Source organism: Nannobrachium achirus (assembly GCF_963921795.1).
Source record: "Nannobrachium achirus genome assembly, chromosome: 5".
NCBI classification, from domain to species: domain Eukaryota; kingdom Metazoa; phylum Chordata; class Actinopteri; order Myctophiformes; family Myctophidae; genus Nannobrachium; species Nannobrachium achirus.
This window is the reverse complement of record NC_137814.1, coordinates 65725975-65734012: the sequence shown is the minus strand read 5'-3', so window position 1 is coordinate 65734012 and position 8038 is coordinate 65725975. Positions and strand designations below refer to the sequence as shown.

At 39.7% G+C, this 8038-nt stretch overlaps 2 long non-coding RNA genes across 2 annotated transcripts; one reads left to right on the top strand and one right to left on the bottom strand.

The window, feature by feature from the left end:
* The first annotated feature begins 1981 nt into the window (after nucleotides 1-1981).
* LOC308285704 lies at nucleotides 1982-3638 on the top strand. The gene is made up of 2 exons (XR_013962079.1): nucleotides 1982-2177; nucleotides 3476-3638. It is a non-coding gene; the product is annotated as an uncharacterized lncRNA (long non-coding RNA).
* Nucleotides 3639-4055: 417 nt separating this feature from the next.
* LOC308285837 lies at nucleotides 4056-6211 on the bottom strand. Its single transcript, XR_013962085.1, has 3 exons — nucleotides 5785-6211; nucleotides 5607-5661; nucleotides 4056-4640 (listed from the first exon to the last, which is right to left on the bottom strand). It is a non-coding gene; the product is annotated as an uncharacterized lncRNA (long non-coding RNA).
* Between the last annotated feature and the right edge of the window lie 1827 nt (nucleotides 6212-8038).

Here is an 8038-nt window from a genome sequence, read left to right as displayed (position 1 = left end):
TAGTTTGATTCCTTGGTTGCCAATGGACAAAGAAATGATGCATTTAAAATTAAACAGCATTGGGATTAAACATTGTCTTATGTTATTAAGGACTGGTCGCATCATCAAAGACCATGGGTTATCTAGACTATACGTCTGGTAAGAGACACTATTAAATTTTTTATATGATAAATTAAACGTATCATATCAAAAAACTAAAAGCATTAATTAATCAATGACGGTTATAGAGCACATTAATTGAATTCCAGTAGGCTACAGCCATTAACAGCTTGTTATCATGCAAGGATTTACACACTGACACGACACAACACAACCCAAGCCTATCCTAGTTTCAAACCTGCAGAAAATACTTTTAAAACATGGCAATGAATACGGAGGTAAAGTAGTGTAGTAGTGTGTAAATCCTGCATGATGTTAATTAACAAGGCATTTTGGCTGTTGGTAGACCTGAACGACAAATAGTATCAATATCTCCATATCTAAAAGAAAATAAAGAAGTGAAGGTTCCAAGCATAAACCTCATTTGTTTCTTTTAAAATTTGGTTTCCCAACTTTCCCATTAAAATGTTTACAGTAACATAATTAAAACAGTAAAAGACTAAAATGTAAAACATACCTATTCTGTGTAACTTGATCACTGGTTTCAACATGGTGGTCTGCATCTCTGCTACAACTCTGTTCTTCACACTCTGATGGAACACCTTTGGATGGATGTTGGCAGACCTGGACGACAAATCTTGTATCAATATCTCTGTATCTAAAAGAAAATAAAGAAGAGAAGGTTCAAAGCGTAAACCCCATTTGTTGCTTTTAAAATTTGGTTTCCCATTAAAATTTGATTTTCCATTAAAAACAACTAAGTCTTTTCCAAAATTGACTATTCATACCTTCTTTATGATAACCCTCAAAAGTATTTAGGCCGGGGAAGGAGTTAAGCCTCCAACGGTTTACCCAAGAGAGTTACAGTTGCAGTTTAGGCATTTAGCAGACGCTTTTAATCCAAAGCGAGTATGGAGAGTCAGAGTGAGAAGAAAGAGCCGCTCTTGTTGTTCTCCCTCGTCTGGTCTTAACTCAACAATACACCACAATGTGAAAAAATATAAAAAAATAAAAATAAAACATCTGGGGAAATTCTCCTGGCAGAAGTAGCACCGTTCTATTCTGTCTAAACCTCACGTCGTAACCAGGCTTTTCTCTTCTCAGATGAGTAAGCCTGGCTACGCGAGGCTACTTCACAGTGGAATGGGAACTTACTGGGACGGAACATTTTCACCATGTCTATTGCAACACCTTTCTAAAGCCCAGAATAGACAGAGAACCGTTAAAAAGAAGAAGTCCCCCACCTCACCGCAGTATGGGGACACTTCCCTCTCAACGTGCATGAGTTCCAGAAGAGGAACTCCCCACCACCACAACTTTCAGACACTCTGCTAACTCATGCCCAACAAGTAGTAAAAAAGGCACTGTAACAAGAAAATGTAGTAGTTCTCTATAAATCTCTTAATCTTAACTGATCCAGATAGTCCAATCTTTATTTTATGAAACATAGCTAATCCACTGTTATGTGAATACTTTTGCTTCCAATACTTGCTTAAAGGAGTGGTTCGCCAGTTTTCAACCAAGTCTGTGTTCTTTTAGTCAACTACGTTCATGCTAAAACGCGTCTATTTCCTTACATTACTGTTCTGTGGACAGTAGGGGGCCTTACTACCACGTACGTCATAGACTGATTCGGCCAATGGAACGCCTGGCTATGACGTACGTGGTGGGAGGCCGTTGTAGCTGCAGAAACTACAGTAGGATTTGACCCGGTGTGGTTGCCGTAGCGTGAACGCTAGTTAGCAACAACAGTATGGTTGTTACTTGTTTCAGACATGTTTTCTACTGACATAGGGACTTGCTGGCAGAATCTTCGGTAGAACTACTTTTTATATGAACTGGAGTAGGCTATGCATTACATTAGATGAAGGAAGAAAAAAAAAAAAAAAGCAGCGACGTGAACCAGAGAGAAAAGACGAGGCGTCTCTCTGCCAGCTGGGACTCCACTAAGCTAACATCATACACACTGTCATAGGACCATTCTCTGCACCCAAGTTATTCTGCCCGTTTGTTGTGACTACTGCTCCATGCTGCTAGGATCCCCAAGTTGAACTGGAAGAGACAACCGAGACCCAATGGTATGTTTCATTCATGTATAACTTATTTGTGTATGTGAGTGTCATCATCAATGTGTCCTGGCATGCACATTCCTATATTAATCCCAATTACAGAATGTAAAGTCTGTAGGCCTAAGTTTACTTTAAAATATGTATGATGGCACTGATTTTACTATGTATTTCACATTAGGAGTCCACTAGTACAGTGGCTCTCAAAACGTTTATTTTCCAGTACCTCCTATGGGTCTATTTGGTCCCATTTGTAGGTCTACACTCTGACAGAGATGGAAAAAGGACTAAGATACTTGAGTAAAAGTAGGCTATCAATACTGCAATATAGAAAACGTTCTGTAAGAAGTAAAAGTACTAAAGTATTGGCATCAAAATATACTTTAAAAGTACAAAATGTTTGAAAATGGCAGATCCACAAACTCACAACACATCGCATCAACACATTGTGAGCTTGTAGATCGTCTATTTTCAAATAGCCTGGATATAAAATAGGGCTAAAGTTGATTAATTAGGTTTTATAATATAATCATTTATGTGCAAAGTAACTCAAGTTTTCAAATGATTGTAATGGTGTACAAGTACTATATTTGGATTCGAGCTCGAGTCAAGTACCAGTACAGAAAGCTGGAAATTATTCAAAGTACAAAAGCCTCAACATTTTACAAGCACTGCTTACACCACTGCTCTCAGAAAATAGACCTGTGATCCATTTGAACCATCTTCAACTGAAGGTCCCTCAACACACTGAGAACAGCACTAGTAGGCTAATATTTAGGGCTAGCAGAAATGTCTCTGGTCATATTTAATATTTGTATGTCCATGACAAAAACCAGGGCTAGGCAACCTTAGGCACGAGTGCCAACATTGGCACAGGGGGGGGGGGGGGGGGGGTGATCACTGGCACACTGGCAGAAGTGTGAGACAGGATTTTTATTTCAAATATATATTTTAAACATGGTAAATTAAATTAAGTCACCTAATTTGCAGCAAATGACATCCTGCATATAATTCTACATTCATTAAAGCTATGAACTCTGACTGGGGAGGGAGTCTGGGAGATAAGTGACTTATTGCTCAGAGTCTAATGATTGTTATGTCCTTCCAATCAAAATGTCCACACTTATGATGGCTTGTCATTAAAATTCATGTTGACATGGCACACTATCTAAAAAAATAAAACCATGGCACTTTTCATTTGTAAAAGGTTGCAGACCCTGATGTACACGATAAGCTGCCATGGCGATGAACCGTTTGTGTGTGACAAAGACAATGCAACATGTTACAGTATTTTCTTCTTCTCACTGCAGGCACTGCGGTATCGTTTGGAGTGTCCTGGAGAGTCGTCGCAAGTGGAGAGTCGACGTCTTCTTACCCTGGCATCATTATATTGTATTATACATAACAAATGCATAGAGATGTGAACATTTCTATGATCCTTGTCATAATAGATAATAAAATAGATTCAATACATTTGATTTTCCTTCTTTTCTGTTTTTACTTGTAAGAAATATAATGTACACAGTATGGAGTGCTGTGTGAACCTGCCATTTGTAACACAGTAAACACAGTACAATGTAACAAACACAGTGGCAAGTACTTCTGTTTCAGAGCATTACTGTAGTCCAGTGGTTCTCAACCTTTGAGTCTGGGAGTTTGAGCTTGTAGATCGGCTAGTTTCACAATATTTATCTGTGGAACGGAATCGAGCAGAATGTAATGCCTCAACTCCTACAGTCTAAGTGCTTATCAGGGTGGGGGGTCCCCAGTTCAAATATGATTGTTGCAGGGACGCCAGAGTAAGAACCACTGCTCTACTCCAGCAAATAATATATTACCAGTAAATACATATTTTCATGACAGATTGCAAGGATGAAACCAAAAAGCTCATGATGTTATATATTGTTTTTATTAGCCTTTTTAGTGTGTAGTCCACCTGAAATTGAAACCGTTATTCTAATAGTTTGTGCTGTAGCCAATACTGAAAATGGGTTGAGCAGCGCACACTCTCGACCAGAGCTAGGACATGGTTGTCCCGGATGTTTTAGGGTTCTGACATGTTCCCTGTGTTAGCTGATCTAATTTAGAAATTTAGCAGACACTTATATCTGCAGAAGGGCAGCACGATTCTTGTAAATGATTATTTTTCTCCCTAGGATTTGGAAAATTATTCTCTCACTTTTATCTTATTTCCCAATTTGACTTATTAAAATAACAAGCTTATTACTGGGTGTACAGAGCACAGGCGAGGCAACATTAGAGTTGAAAGAGGCTTTAGAGTAGTCTAATATTAAAAAATTAGATCACATTGCTGTATGAATCGAGAGAGTAAATAATATTCCTGGGAGTTCCTTGTAAGCTGCTTCTTCTACGGCATCTCTTCAGAGGGCGATGTAGACAGTTGTACCGCTGTCTTCCCGCAGGACTGCTATGGACATCATCTTGGACATGGTGGATTATGTGATGTGTCAGCACCTTATGCAATTATAGACAAAGAGGAGGAAAAATGTTTCAGGGTACACAGATTTTTTACAATGACATTTCAAAATGTTGCCATAGCTTTTACCCCATTTCTAGTAATCACACCATGCAATAATGAGAATCCTAAACCAGTTTGCTAAAAAAAAAAGAACAGATCTATAAGCTAACAACAGTAACACTGCATTTTACCATGTTACATATTTCATGTAATGTTGGGGGGTTGCTCTCGGGCACAAACCTCTTATCTCCATATTTAAACAGTTTTTTGTTTGTAAGTTTAAACCCTACTTTATAAAACAGTGTAGTACAAAAGAATAAAAAGTAACTGGCAAAAGTGCTGGATGATTACAATTTAGGCATTTAGCAGATTTTAATCCAAAGCGATGTACAATAAGCAGGTAATACAGTATATCAATATAATAGGATAATGTCAGTACATCAACAACAATATAACAAATGCATAGCAATATCAATCTAGAAAACAATAACATTTAGACCACGCACATCAGTAAAAAACATTTAAAAAAAAAACAATGCGATCTAGCTTCCTTTTATGGTCAATGAGGGAAGGGGAGTGTTACAGTACTGCTATGTGTTTTAATGGAGTTATGTGGATTCAGTTTGTTTATGAGTTTGTCTGAATAAAATATATTCTAGTGATTCACACACTTCACAGTTGTAAGTACCCAACGTTTGGTTGCCTACACTAGGAATCAGAGTGTAGTATCATCATCATCATCATCTTTTATAATAGCTCACGTTACATCATAATTACTGTGCAGCCACTGGGGGAGGGGTTGTTTGTCGATTCATATACATTATAATACAGTCCCCTCTGTTGACTTTTATCTCACCACTTTTGGGTGCCCCGCACATTTACATTAATGTTGGAACCGCACTGCTGTTACAGGCTAAAGATTAGCATCGCTAGCAATAACAATAGCCTAAAAGTAGTCCTACCTCTTGAAAGAATACACCTTGATATGAAGCCTCTCCACCCATTAGATGGATGATTCTAAAGACAAGAGATGACAACAAAATAAGTGTTACAAACATGAATCAAGTTGCAACCTTTGCTTGTACATTATACATTATGTTTCGTAGAGTGGCATTTTAATTCCAAACATACAGTACATACCTATGTTCTGCTTTACAAGGGACAGTTAGCTTTGCATTGTGTCCATCAATCCTGCCATTACATCTCGGTGGAAGTCATCTGTTGTGAAATGTTTACTAATCACTACACAACCGCAGATTCATGTCCCATCGTTCTGCAGGCAGCAGCAGCACCCGGGGCTCGCTCCGTCGCTCGGCTTCATTCAATCATAACACCACGGTAAAACAACAATGCCATGTTGTTTCACCGACACAGTTGCACACGTTTCAAAACTTCTACAACTGCTCAGCATCACTGCGGTCATAACATCCCATCTTCTTACTACGTGACTTCCAACCAACAGCAACAAACAAACTAAAACAGCAACGCAGCGAGGATGTTATTATGGTTACGCTGTTAGCTTAGCTTTGGCTCTCTTCTCCAAGCGCTGCTTGCGCAAAGGATTATGGGTGCTGGAGGAAGTGAGGTTGGTGCTGTAGGAAGTGAGGTCATAGCTTCGCGTTTCCCAAAAAATGGAAATGTACCACAAAAATAAATTTATTTTTTGTTTTCCAAGTTAGAATATGATAATATGGGGTTACAAAAGCCCTTGAAAACGACCGGAGCTCCCCTTTAAGAAAATCTATCCTATTTCTTTGTATAGATTACCACATGCAATTCTCTCTTAGCGTGGGCATATGTGGATCGTGAGGGGAGAGGTTTTCCTATCAGACCAATAAGGAGGCTGCTTTTGTCTCAACGATTCAAGGTGGTTGTGCCACTGCCCACATCAAGTTGTGAAGGGGAGTAGAGGGAAACAAAACAAACATCTTATGCCCCACACAGATGATGGTCCACCACACTAATACGATCTCTTGTATGGCTATACAAAGTGTACACACACACACACACACACACGCACACGCACACGCACACACACACACACACACACACACACACACACACACACACACACACGTCTTAGAAACACCACCACAGGGGACCAACTTGCTCAACTCTCTCTTAAGGTTGCCAAGTGTCTCATTCTTGGCCTTGATGGGACGCGAGTGGCATTAGAACCGCTTGTTATTGCAAGTTGGTGATGCCCCCTTGGCCTGTTACCCACGCAGAACAGTGGAGTGCCTTAAATAGCTCCTGAAACACTAACTTAAGATGCCACTCGGTGGTGTGCAGATAAATACAGTAACTAATGGACCCCCAGTCCTGATGTTGTGAGATCAAATCCCACTTCCAACTTAAGTATTTATTTTTTTACTTTTACCTTATCTAAATTGCGTTGCAAGTTATTTTATTAGGATTAACTCAGTCGGTGCCATATTTAAAGTGGGATGACCTCTTATATTGCCGGTTCGCCAACAAAGGGTTAAAAAAATAGTGTGCACGCTGGTGCACACATTCGTGCACAGATCATGCACTATGCATGTGCATGCTTTTCACAGCTTTCAAACAAAAAAATCCGCTTGGAAATCCGTTCAGGCATTCAGGAGAAAGGAGCCCTTATGTTTTCTTCAAATGTAAACAAACATGGCTGCCATGTTTGAAAGATGGGGTTGGTATGGGGGTTAAACATGCAATTTCGCGATCGCGATCATGCCTAGTACACTGTTGGAGGTCCAAAAAAAATTTTTTCCAAAAAATTTTTTTCAATTTTTTTTTTTTTTTTTTTTTATTTTTTTTTTTAAAAAGACGTTCAGAAGACGTCTGGCAGGGAGGTCCATCGTGAAAAAGACGTTTTAAAGACGTTTTTATCATAGAAACGTCTTTTTTGGCAGGGTATGAGGTTAAAGGAAAACTTTGTTTCTTTACAACAAGTGTTAAAGCTATACTGTGTAAGTTGCTCAACTAGTGGTCAGTAGCGCTATAGCAAACCGCGGTCGCGTCTGCTTTTTTCGGCCGTTTTTCGCCGCGGACCGGGCCTTCAGACCCCCGCGTCCGCCTCGCCCGCCTCGCCAAGTCGCCACGCATCCGTAGTGTCCCTCTGCGGACCGGCGTTGGGGAGGTTTACAAGCTAGACTTCTAGACCAGTGTAAACAAAGCTGTTGAAGCAAGCTATTTCCTGAAGAGACCTCAAGATGCACTGTCATTGGCCGGTAGTGTATCATGTGTGTATGATCTGCAATGTGATTGGCCAACGTCTACACAACGTATACGGATGATGCAGATGACGTCATTTTGCCGCGAAATCCCGCCCCTGTCACGGCTAAGTAGAAAACATATAAAGAAAAGGCTTTGGGGGCTGAAATTAACAGAGTGGGGGTTCTAAAACTTTAGCGAT